We start from the raw sequence: 12,432 nt of genomic DNA, 5'->3' as shown, positions 1-12,432 counted from the left end.
GGGTAGAACTAGAAACTTAGGAGAGAGAGGAGATAAGGCAGGAAGAAAAGAGAAGTGAGTGAGAGGGAAAGAGAAGTGAAGGTTGAGGTCTCCGTGCCTCCCCCAGAGCAGAGGGCAGAAAGGTTATATCCAAACTTGGCAGACCAGGCATGGAGAGAAAATCCAGATGATGAATACGTAGGGAGGAGAAGGAGAGTGCAGGGGAATAATGTTGCCCCCAACCGGCCCCACCTCCCTATGAGGAAGAAGGGGCTGGAGGAGGAAGGGAAGATGAAGGTGAGGAAGAGCCAGAGGTAGAGGAGTACCAGACAAGGGCAGAGAAAGTCAGACAGGAGAGAAAAGAGAGAAAAGAGAGAAGAGTGGAGAGAGAAGTCCATCCCCCAGCTTTGAGCGTGAGGAAGAGGAAGATAAGGCATGACTAGTCCTTGAGGGAGAAATAGTAGACTCTAGTGAGGGGAAGACTAAGGAACCCTTTGATCCAAATTGTGAGGTGTTTGAATTGGCTACTATTGACTTAGCACTTCAACAGGAACAGAAACCTTATTTGACATTGACAGTAATGGGTATGAAAATTAAATTCCTTTGTGATACGGGAGCCTGCAGGACAGCAACCTGTGCAACAGACAAGCCAGATGGAGTCAGGATTGATGGGGAGAAAATCATAGTGCGATCTGCCTCTGGTCATCAATTTATTGAAAGGTTATCAGCCCCAATAACCCTAAAACATGACCAATCAGGATGAGAGGCAACCATACCCATCCTGATATCTAAGCTGTGTCGGGTAAATTTACTAGGACGTGATGTAATGACTAAATTGAATGTGGCTGTCATTTCCGCTGAGAGGGGAATGAAAGTACACATAGTCAGAGACAATATTGCCTATACCAACCTATACCAATCTTGCCTATACCAACAATTATTGGTATAGGCAAGATTTGTTTAGGGGGGGAATAACTGATATTCCCCGAACCTTGATGGAACTTGCTTATAATGTAGTACCAGGCCCCACTAAAATGTCCCCCGATGACCTACACTGTATTCTCTGGTATAACAAACACCCAGGTCCAGATGCAATCTATGAGAAAGCATTATTTAAAACCACAGAAAGGACTATAGCCTTGAAATGGTTTCACTATGACAACACCCATGCAGTAGTGGAGGTGGAAATAGGGCCCCAAAGTCAGAGACTGTTCAGGGAAATATGGAGCCCACATGTGTCCCTAGCAAAGGAGCCAGCAGAGGACTGGAAAGACATGGGCCAGTGGGTATCCAAGGGTAAGAGGATCACTGATTGGGTCAATATTGTGGGTGGCGATCAACACAGCCCATCCACAGATAGTACATTTAGATGAGAATAGCAGATGCTGAGGAGATGAATACCTGTTGACAGAACAACAGGAGTCAGACTTAAAAGAAGTTCCAGAGCATTTGTGGTCCCGGGGTCCAGCAGACGTAGGATTAATAAAAGGGGTAATTCCAGTACAGGTGATACCCAAATCTAATCATAGGCCATATCAGAAGCAATACCCTATGAAACCAGAAGCAATAAAAGGTTTGCAGTTTACCAAGAGCAGATTGGGAGGGACCTTGAGGGAGGGCCAATTCCCGGGGAGATAGTGAGGCCAGAAACAAAGGTGCAGTGTCCTGGAAATCACAGTCTGTTTTGTTTTTTTCAATTCTGCTGGGAGTACATTGGATGATGGGGTTTTGTGTTGAATTAGAGACAGTGAGACTATTAGTCAATACCTAGGAGAGAAGAGAGGTTATGGTAGCAAAGACAGACAAGAAGGAAATGGTAATAGTGGAGACAGGAGTGAGTGGAAGTGTTACAATTGTGACAAAATGGGACATTTTGCTAGAGAATGTGAGGAACCGTGTAGTTACTGTGCAAGGAAAGGGCACCAGTTAAGAAACTGTAGGCAGAAGGGGAAGAGAGAAATCAGGAGTCCTCATGACCTGGCTGTTTGGTTATTGTTTTTTAATTGGGGTTTTCAAATAAAAAACAACACACCTAGTATGATGTTTATAAAGCCTTGTTGTTTCAATTTTGGGGGGTTTTCAGCAGGTCAAGGGTGATAGGTCTTAGAGGAGCACACAGTGAATTTTATGGAGTTTTTTAGGTTTTGGCTGAGTTTGGGGTATATATGATTTCTTATGAGAATGAATGTCATGAGGATTAATGAACACTTGGGATAAGTAACATTTATTAAATATTTAGAATAATGGTAATGTTTGGTATTCTATGGGATGGTATTTCAATTGCCTCTGAACTCTGTTTTAACTTTCTGGTGTTAATTAATTATCCACACTGGTAAATTCTAAAGGCATGAGAGGAGGACTTTAAGATAGTTTATTTTACCAATAAATAAAAATAAGGGATGGCAATTGGATGATAAATTACCAATATTACCTAAGTGATTGTTAGGTAGGTGATAATATTGACACATGGGCAGTGACATGTGTCAAAAGGAGGGATGGATGGTAGAACAGATTAGACAACACTTTGTTGCACATGGGATTACTAATTATAAAAAATAAAAAAAAAAGATGTGTTATCTGTGCTCAAAATAATCACCAGGGCAGACAAAGGGCACCTCAGGGTGAGTATCCTCCGGCTAAGTACCCTTTCCAGCAATTGGAAATTGATTTTATAGAGTTATCACGGAGTGAAGGGAAGAAATTTAGAGTAACCCCAGATAAAGATGGGTTATCCCCCTTTGAGAAAGTGTTTGGAAGACCTTACAAAATGCCACAGTTGGCAGGACCAGACAGGCAGACATAGAACTAGAGAGCACCCTAGCAGAACACGTGAGAAGGTCGTTTATTAACCACACCTGTATGTCAGAGGTTTTGTGCCCCCACAGGTGAATTAAAGGAGAAGGTGACCCACTCTATCTAACCAGGAGACTGAAGCAGGCCTGGCGGGAAGGGCCCTACCAAGTACTGCCTTTGCCAGCAGAATAGCTGAGAGATCCATCTGGGTGCATGTCACACACTGTAAAAAGGTAAAACCAGCTACACCTGACGAACAAACACAGAGTTAGGAGAAAGATCCGATCACCACTAGGGCTCGGGGGTTGGCTCCTTAACGAAGATTCCCTTACCCTGTCTGATCATCCCTGTGTGAGTTCGATAGAAGGTAAAGCAATGGGTTGGCCTCTGGCATCTGACATGTTCTCAGGGCGAGGGTGGGGATTCACAGGTCTCCCGACGGTAGGTAGCTGTCTGATTGTGGGGGCCATATTCCTAACACACACGGACCCTCCTGTTTCAGCCAGAAGTGGTAGTTAACCTAACACAAGTTGAAAAGGCATAGGAGACGCTAGACGTAGGGAAAGGGGAAATACTAGGGACTTTAGGGAAGGACATCACCATATGTATGTCACCATGTACATCCTGGGACTATGTAGTTGCTTATACCAAGCGGGGGGGGGGGGGGGGGGGGGTATGTCAATCTCCATACACAGTTTAGGGACAGGTGTAGTATTGTGAAAGTAGGGAATTATCAGAAATGGCAGTGCGACCCATATGAGGGTAGGTACTGTCTGAAAGTCTGAATTATGCTAAAACAGATTACAGACCTGACAAGTGAGATATCTTCTTCAATTGGGGCACCCTATAGAGTAAACCTCTCTGAGGGAGGTAGTGAGACAGTGCAAACTATAGACCTGAAGGAAGTAGTACAGATGGAGACGGAGTAAATAGATTTTAACCTGTGGTTGGAATGGATTCAGTATACGGTCTAAAGAGGACTGTTATGCCTGTAGGACAGCCAAACCAAGGTTAACAACTACTCCGTTCCCCTTGACAGGCTTTAACTCTCTGTCAGGTTCCATGCAAGCCACCTGGGAATGTGGTGAAAGAGTCTTGTAGTAACTTGCACTATCTGTATCCCCCGATAACAAAGTCATCCCGACCTGGGTTGCCTCCGTTTGAAGTCACAGGGGAGTCTTATTGTTTTTCTATGACTAATAAGATAGGATACAGGGTAAGGCATGTTAGCTCCTGCTCCCACACAGAGAATATCACAACTAAAAGAGACCATGACTAATCTCTCCTCTTTGTTGCAGCCAGAGGATTTTAGGAACCAAAACCAGGCCCGTGCTGACATCTGATGGTTGTGTGGTGATAACTGATTGTGAACTCACCTACATACGCAAACAATCAAACGTGTCAGAGACTGGTGAGTTGTCACGTAGAAAGTAGAACCTTCTCCCGGGATCCTTTGATGAAAGGATATATATATTGATGGGATAGGAGTACCTCGAGGGGTTCCAGAACAATTCAAAGCTAGGAATCAGATCGCAGCTGGGTTTGAATCAAGTATTTTCTGGTGGTCAACAATTAATAAAAATGTAGATTGGATGAATTATGTTTACTATAACCATCAAAGATTTATAAACCACACTTGTGATGCAATAAAGGGATTAGCTGAGCAGACAGCGGCAACTAGCTTAATGACATGGCAGAATAGAATAGCTTTAGATATGCTTTTGGCTGAGCGGGACGGGGTTTGTGTTCTGTTTGGATCTATGTGCTGTACTTTCATCCCCAAACAATACAGCACCGGACGGGTCCGTGACCAAAGCGCTTCAGGGACTCACCACGCTGGCGAACGAACTGGCTGAGAACTCTGGTATTGATAGCTCCCTAAACGGTTAGTTTGATAACATATTTGGTAAATGGAAAACTATTGTTGTAACTATTCTGGGTGAAGTTATAGCTTCTATGGGTATACTTGTTCTTTGTGGATGTTGTCTTATTCCCTGTGTCTGAGGGTTGGTGAGCAAGGCGGTTTCCCAACAGATGGTGAGATACGGCCCAATCCCGGACTCCGACTGAAGGATATGACCTACCAGGCTTGGTGGAGGAAGACGACGATCCAGATAATTTGAGACTGGATGTTTTCCTAGAACTATAAATCTCTAGTTTAAAAGTTATTGTAATGATCTTTTGTGTATTAAAGTCTCGTTTTAAGTATGATGTACTAGTTACCATTGCTAAAAAGTAACGTTATGCTTTTAATAATGGGGTAACCCTGATGAACCTGTAATGTTTTAATATGCAAACCAACTTATATACTTCAATGAGTGTGATTCATTTCTATAACAACATATATTTTGTATGTGTGTAATATTTAGTCAAAGGGTGGAATTGATAGATTAATTATTAATGACTAATTATTACACCCTGAAACTGTGCATAATGTGTGAGTGTAGGACCAGTAAAGGCTATGGCATTGAGCCACTATTTAGCAATGTGAGTAAGAGTCAGGCCAGACAACAAAGACAACTGAGAAACTAAGATAAAGAGGCCTCCCAATTTAGGGAGGGGAGAAACTGTCATGAAAACATGGTGCAGAATATTGTGAGAACGGCAATAACTGAGTAAAGCAGGGAGTAGGATATGTGTGTGTGTGTGTGTATGTATGTGTGTATGCATGTGTGTATATGTGTGTGTGTGTGAACTGAAGGTCAGTAGAGCAGTTTTAGAGTGGAAAACTACAGCCCGCCTACAGAGGGAAGGGATTTCTTTTTGTATGACGTATGAGTATAAAACATGGACTCTGAAATTGTGATGGCAGAATTCTCAATGAATAAATATCTCTGACCATGCAGACCGGGACTCTGGCCGTTACTTAAATCCCAAAAGACTTACAACCTTTTGGGAGACGCACAGAGACACTAAAATAGTTTGTTAAATAATTCACTTAACAGATCCCTTATTAATGTCACTTGTAGATGAAGGGGACGGGACAGGTTAAAGAAGGATGTTTCAGCCTGGAGACAATTGAGACATGGATTGTGTGTGTGTGCAATTCAGAGGGTGAATGGGCAAGACAAAATATTTAAGTCCCTTTGAATGGGGTATGGTAGTAGGTGCCAGGCACACCGGTTTGTGTCAAGAACTGCAATGCTGCTGGGTTTTTCACGCTCATGGTACACCACACAAAGGACATCCAGCCAACTTGACACAACTGGGGGAAGAATTGGCGTCAACATGGGCCAGCATCCCTGTGGAACGCTTTCAACACCTTGTAGAGTCCATGTCCCGACGAATTGAGGCTGTTCTGAGGGCAAAAGTGGGGAGGTAACTCAATATTAGGAAGGTGTTTGATATAACGTCTTTTGATACAGCATTTATTAATGTCTTTAAAGTCATCAGCTGTAGGTGAGAGAGAGGACAAGGACACACCATGTGTTGTGTCGGTCACGGATGGGGGGCCAGAAGGTCGGCGTGCCAAGATAGATTAGGGGCCACTGTTGCTAATCTTAGAAAGAGTACGTGATGGAATGGCCTGGCTAGGGTGCCACACGATACTATGTACGGGGATCCTATTGTAGGAGATGAGTGACACTCAATAATGGTTGGCAACTGTGGGATGGAAGTAGCTCGGAGAGCATTATATAAACTGAGAGGTTTTCTATGGAATTCATTCAGATGACAAGAGGCTACGCCCGTACCGCTTGTCATTGAATCCAGTCCTGTAACCATTAAATAACAATGAATCAACTCTCCATCTAAGTGGTCGACTACTCTCTTCCATCCTGAAGTACGAGATACCAGAGAAACTGGTCAGAACAGTGTTGTGAATATTTAGTCCACTCAGTGTATAACCTGTAGCTACACTGTGCAGTTAGCACCTTAACAGACGGCCCCTGTCTTTATCAGCATCAGAAAAGATGACAGTATTTCAACCACATCAAATATGCATCCAAGCCAAAGACTAATGACACAGGAGTGGTATCTGATTCTACACTATAGGAACCTTTTCAAGTGGTTATGAGAGGTCATATTATTTCATATGTGTCAATGTTACCGATGTGGATGTGGTGGAGGAGTCAGGCGCAGGACACGGAGGTAAAGTCCAACAGACTTTAATAGTCATCAGAATGAAAGTGAAACCCTCCGACCTCAAAACAGACAACGAGGCGAGGGAAACTTACGCACACGCGTAAACACTAAGACATGAAACAAAACGGGAGCAAACACATAGCTCCGACACAATGGCAGGAAACAACAACACACAAAATTACTAGAACAAAACAAGGAACTTATAGGACACGTAATCAAGACACAAATGAACACAGGTGATACAGACAGACAAAAACAATCAAATGCAGACACATAGAGCGGTGGCAGCTAGTACTACGGGGACGGCGAACGCCGAAGCCTGCCCGAACCAGGAGGAGGAGCAGCCTCGGCCGAAACCGTGACAGTAACCCCCCCCCCCCCTTGACGCGCGGCTCCAGCCGTGCGCCGACCCCGGCCTCGGGGATGGCCAGGAGGACGCGGACCCGGGCGCGTGGGATGCCCATGGTGAAACTCAGTCAGGAGGGATGGATCGAGTATGTCCCTCCTGGGCACCCAGCACCGTTCCTCCGGACCGTACCCCTCCCACTCCACGAGATACTGGAGACCACTCATCCGGCGCCTCGAGTCCAAGATGGTCCGGACCCTGTACGCCGGGGCCCCCTCGATGTTCAAAGGGGGCGGAAGGGTCTCTCCTATCTCATCCTCTTGGAGTGGGCCAGCTACCACCGGCCTGAGAAGAGACACATGGAACGAGGGGTTAATATTTTTATACTCTATAGGCAGTTGTAACCTGTAACACACCTTGTTCAATCTTCTCAGCACTTTGATGGGCCCCACAAACCGCTGACCCAGCTTCCGGCAGGGCAGGCGGAGGGGCAGGTTTCGAGTCGAGAGCCAGACTCGATCTCCCGGTGCGTACACCGGTCCCTCACTGCGGTGGCGGTCGGCGCTCGCCTTTTGTTGACGGATGGCATGCTGCAGATGAACATGGGCAGCGTCCCACGTCTCCTCCGAGCGCCGAATCCACTCGTCCACCGCAGGGGCCTCGATCTGGCTCTCGTGCCATGGTGCCAGGACCGGCTGATAACCTAAAACACACTGGAAGGGTGTTAAATTGGTGGAGGAGTGGCGGAGAGAGTTCTGGGCCATCTCTGCCCAGGGGATGAACCTAGACCACTCCTCCGGCCGGTCCCGACAATAGGACCTCAAAAACCTACCCACATCCTGGTTGACACGTTCCACCTGCCCATTGCTCTCTGGGTGGTACCCCGAGGTAAGGCTTACCGAGACCCCCAACCGTTCCATGAACGCCCCCCAAACTCTGGAGGTGAACTGGGGACCTCGGTCAGACACTATATCCTCGGGTACCCCATAGTGCCGGAAAACATGGGTGAATAGGGCCTCAGCGGTTTGTAGGGCAGTAGGGAGACCCGGCATGGGAAGGAGACGACAGGCCTTGGAAAACCGATCCACAACGACCAAAATGGTGGTATTCCCCTGGGAGGGGGGAAGGTCGGTTACGAAATCCACCGATAGGTGGGACCATGGTCGTTGTGGAACGGGCAGGGGATGTAGCTTACCCCTGGGCAAATGTCTAGGCGCCTTACACTGGGCACACACCGAGCAGGAGGATACATAAACCCTCACATCCCTGGCTAACGTTGGCCACCAGTATTTCATGCTAAGACAGTGCATGGTCCGGCCAATCCCTGGATGTCCAGAGGAGGGTGATGTATGAGCCCAATAAATAAGTCGATCACGAATCTCGAGCGGAACGTACGTCCGCCCCACAGGACACTCGGGGGGAGTAGGGTCGGTACGCAGTGCCCGCTCGATTTCCGCATCGACCTCCCATACCACCGGAGCCACCAAACAAGACTCCGGCAGTATGGAAGTAGGCTCGTTGGACCTCTCCTCTGTGTCATACGGCCGGGACAGGGCGTCTGCCTTACCATTCTGGGACCCAGGGATGTATGTGATCTTAAAAACGAACCGGGTTAGGAACATGTTCCACCTAGCCTGACGAGGGTTCAATCTCCTAGCTGCCCGGATGTACTCCAGGTTACGGTGATCAGTCAGAATGAGGAAAGGGTGTTGAGCCCCCTCAAGCCAATGCCTCCACACCTTTAGGGCCTGGACTACGGCTAACAGCTCCCTGTCCCCAACATCATAGTTACGCTCCGCCGAGCTGAGCTTCTTGGAGTAGAACGCACAGGGGCGGAGTTTAGGTGGCGTGCCGGACCGTTGTGACAGAACTGCCCCAATACCGGTCTCGGACGCGTCTACCTCTACTTGGAATGGTAAAGAGGGATCCGGATGCGCCAGCACAGGAGCCGAGGTGAACAGGTTCTTTAGTTTGACAAATGCCCTGTCCGCCTCAGCCGACCACTGCAAACGCACCGGACCCCCCTTTAGCAGGGACGTAATGGGAGCTGCAACCTGTCCAAAACCCCGAATAAACCTACGGTAGTAATTAGCAAAACCCAAGAACTGCTGCACCTCTTTTACAGTGGTTGGAGTTTGCCAATTACGCACGGCCGATACCCGGTCCACCTCTATTTCCACGCCAGACGCGGACAACCGATAACCCAAAAAGGAGACGGACTCCTGGAAGAAAAGGCATTTCTCTGCCTTGACATACAAGTCATGCTCCAACAGTCGTCTCAACACTCGGCGCACCTGGGCTACATGCTCGGCTCGTGTAGAAGAATACACTAGGATGTCGTCGATGTACACTACTACACCCTGCCCATGCATGTCCCGGAAAATCTCGTCAACAAAGGATTGGAAGACTGAAGGAGCATTCATTAACCCGTATGGCATGACGAGATACTCGTAATGACCCGAGGTGGTGCTAAATGCTGTTTTCCATTCATCCCCCTCCCTAATGCGCACCAGATTGTACGCGCTCCTGAGATCCAACTTTGTGAAGAACCGCGCTCCGCGTAATGACTCCGTCATCGTCGCAATCAGTGGAAGTGGGTAACTGTATTTCACTGTGATCTGATTGAGACTACGGTAATCAATACACGGGCGCAATCCCCCGTCCTTCTTCTTCACAAAGAAGAAACTCGAGGAGACCGGAGAAGTGGAGGACCGTATGTATCCCTGTGCCAAGGACTCGGCTATGTAAGTCTCCATAGCCGCAGTTTCCTCTTGAGACAGGGGATACACATGACTCCGGGGATAAGCTGCTCCTGTCTGGAGATTTATCGCACAGTCCCCCTGTCTATGAGAAGGTAGCCGTGTTGCCCTCGATTTGCTAAACACGAGTGCTAAATCCTCATACTGAGGGGGAATGCGCAGTGCGGGCAATTGGTTCGGACTCTCTACCGAGGTCGCCCCTACGGAAACACCTAGACATCTCCCTACACACTGGGCAGACCACTCCATAAGAGCCCTCTGTTGCCACGCTATGGTAGGATCATGGGTGCTTAACCAGGGAAGGCCCAACACCACTGGGTACGCAGGAGAGTCAATCAGATAGAACTGAATGATTTCCTCATGACCCCCCTGCGTCGTCATCGTCAGTGGTGCTGTGACATCCCTGATCAGACCCGACCCCAACGGCCGGCTGTCTAATGCGTGGACAGGGAATGGAACGTCTACCGGCCGAAGGGGAATTCCTAACCTACAACAAAATGCCCGATCAATAAAGTTCCCAGCTGCGCCTGAATCTACTAGCGCCTTATGCTGGGAATGAGGTGCCACCTGTGGAAATCTCACAGGAATACTCATGTGACCAACAGAGAGCTCTGGGTAAGTGGGGCGCCTACTCACCTGAAATGACTCCCCAGTGCGTGACCTGTTGTCACCTCTCCCAGGAGACCCTCCCCAGCACCTGGCCGCGGTGTGTCCTCCCTCTCCTCCTCTCACTAGCACCAGCACCCCCGAGCTCCATAGGAATCGGCTCGGAGGTGCTGGAGGGTGGAATTGACGACCCCCACTCGGGACGTCCGCGGGTAGCCAGCAGGGTGTCTAGACGGATGGAGATGTCCACCAACTGGTCGAACGACAGGTTGGTGTCCCTGCAGGCCAGCTCACGACGAACGTCCTCTCGTAGGCTACACCGGTAGTGGTCGATGAGGGCCCTCTCATTCCACCCCGCATCCGCTGCTAGTGTCCGGAACTCCAGTGCGAACTCCTGTGCGCTCCTCTTCCCCTGTCGGAGGTGGAATAGACGCTCTCCCGCCGCTTTCCCCTCAGGTGGATGATCGAAGACAGCCCTGAAGCGGCGGGAAAACTCTGCGTAGGTGATGGTTGCGGCGTCTATTCCCCTCCATTCGGCATTGGCCCACTCCAACGCCTTGCCGGAGAGACAGGAGATGAGGGCGGAGACGCTCTCGTATCCCGAGGGCTGCAGAACCGTCATATGCCCTCGGGAGCGAGAGCCGAATGCCACTGGGTTCCGGTGCTGAGAGAGGAGGACTGGCCGTTGGTGATGGGATGGTGTGAGAAGGCGTGGGCACCTCCCGATTCACCAAACGGTGCAGCGTGTTGGACACCTCGTCCATGGCGGCCCCGAGTTGCCGGATCATGGTGTCCTGGTAGTTGATCCGGTCCTCCAGGGATTCGGGTGCCGCCGCTGTTCCTGCTGACTCCATGTTCTGGTGTGTTGTTCTGTCAATGTTACCGATGTGGATGTGGTGGAGGAGTCAGGCGCAGGACACGGAGGTAAAGTCCAACAGACTTTAATAGTCATCAGAATGAAAGTGAAACCCTCCGACCTCAAAACAGACAACGAGGCGAGGGAAACTTACGCACACGCGTAAACACTAAGACATGAAACAAAACGGGAGCAAACACATAGCTCTGACACAATGGCAGGAAACAACAACACACAAAATTACTAGAACAAAACAAGGAACTTATAGGACACGTAATCAAGACACAAATGAACACAGGTGATACAGACAGACAAAAACAATCAAATGCAGACACATAGAGCGGTGGCAGCTAGTACTCCGGGGACGGCGAACGCCGAAGCCTGCCCGAATCAGGAGGAGGAGCAGCCTCGGCCGAAACCGTGACAATATGAGTCTGCCATAAAACAAAAGGGAATGACATGTGACTGGAGGAGATCGCCTGCCCAACATCCTCTATTCTGACCAACAGAGACAAATACAGTCCCTTTGAACTACCTAGATCTGTCCAGCAGGGTTGCCCACTCAATCCTCTGCTCTTCGCTGTCTCCCTTGAACCCCTGGCGATACAAATAAGGGATCATCCTAATATCCAAGGTCTTAAAGTAGGAAACATAGAAAGCATCATTTCGTTATATGCAGACGATGTGCTTTTATACCTCTCAGACCCAGTAGCCTCTGTCCCTAACCTACTAGACTTAATCAATTCATTTGGCAAACTATCTGGAAATTCAATAAATTGGGGAAAAAGTGACCTCATGTGTATCTCGGATAATTTTACAACAAGTGAGCTAGAGAGGATACCATTTAATGTGGTGCATGATCACTTAACTTACCTGGGACTAAACATACCTAGAAACCCAAAGCTCATCTTCAAGCTTAACTACAGTGATCTGGTTGCAAAGCTAAAACAAAACATAGAGAGCTGGGGAATATTGCCTCTTTCTATGATGGGGCACATTAATGCCATAAA

This window comes from Coregonus lavaretus (genome assembly GCF_964263955.1).
Source record: "Coregonus lavaretus genome assembly, chromosome: 2".
NCBI classification, from domain to species: Eukaryota; Metazoa; Chordata; class Actinopteri; order Salmoniformes; family Salmonidae; genus Coregonus; species Coregonus lavaretus.
This window is presented reverse-complemented; position numbering follows the sequence as displayed.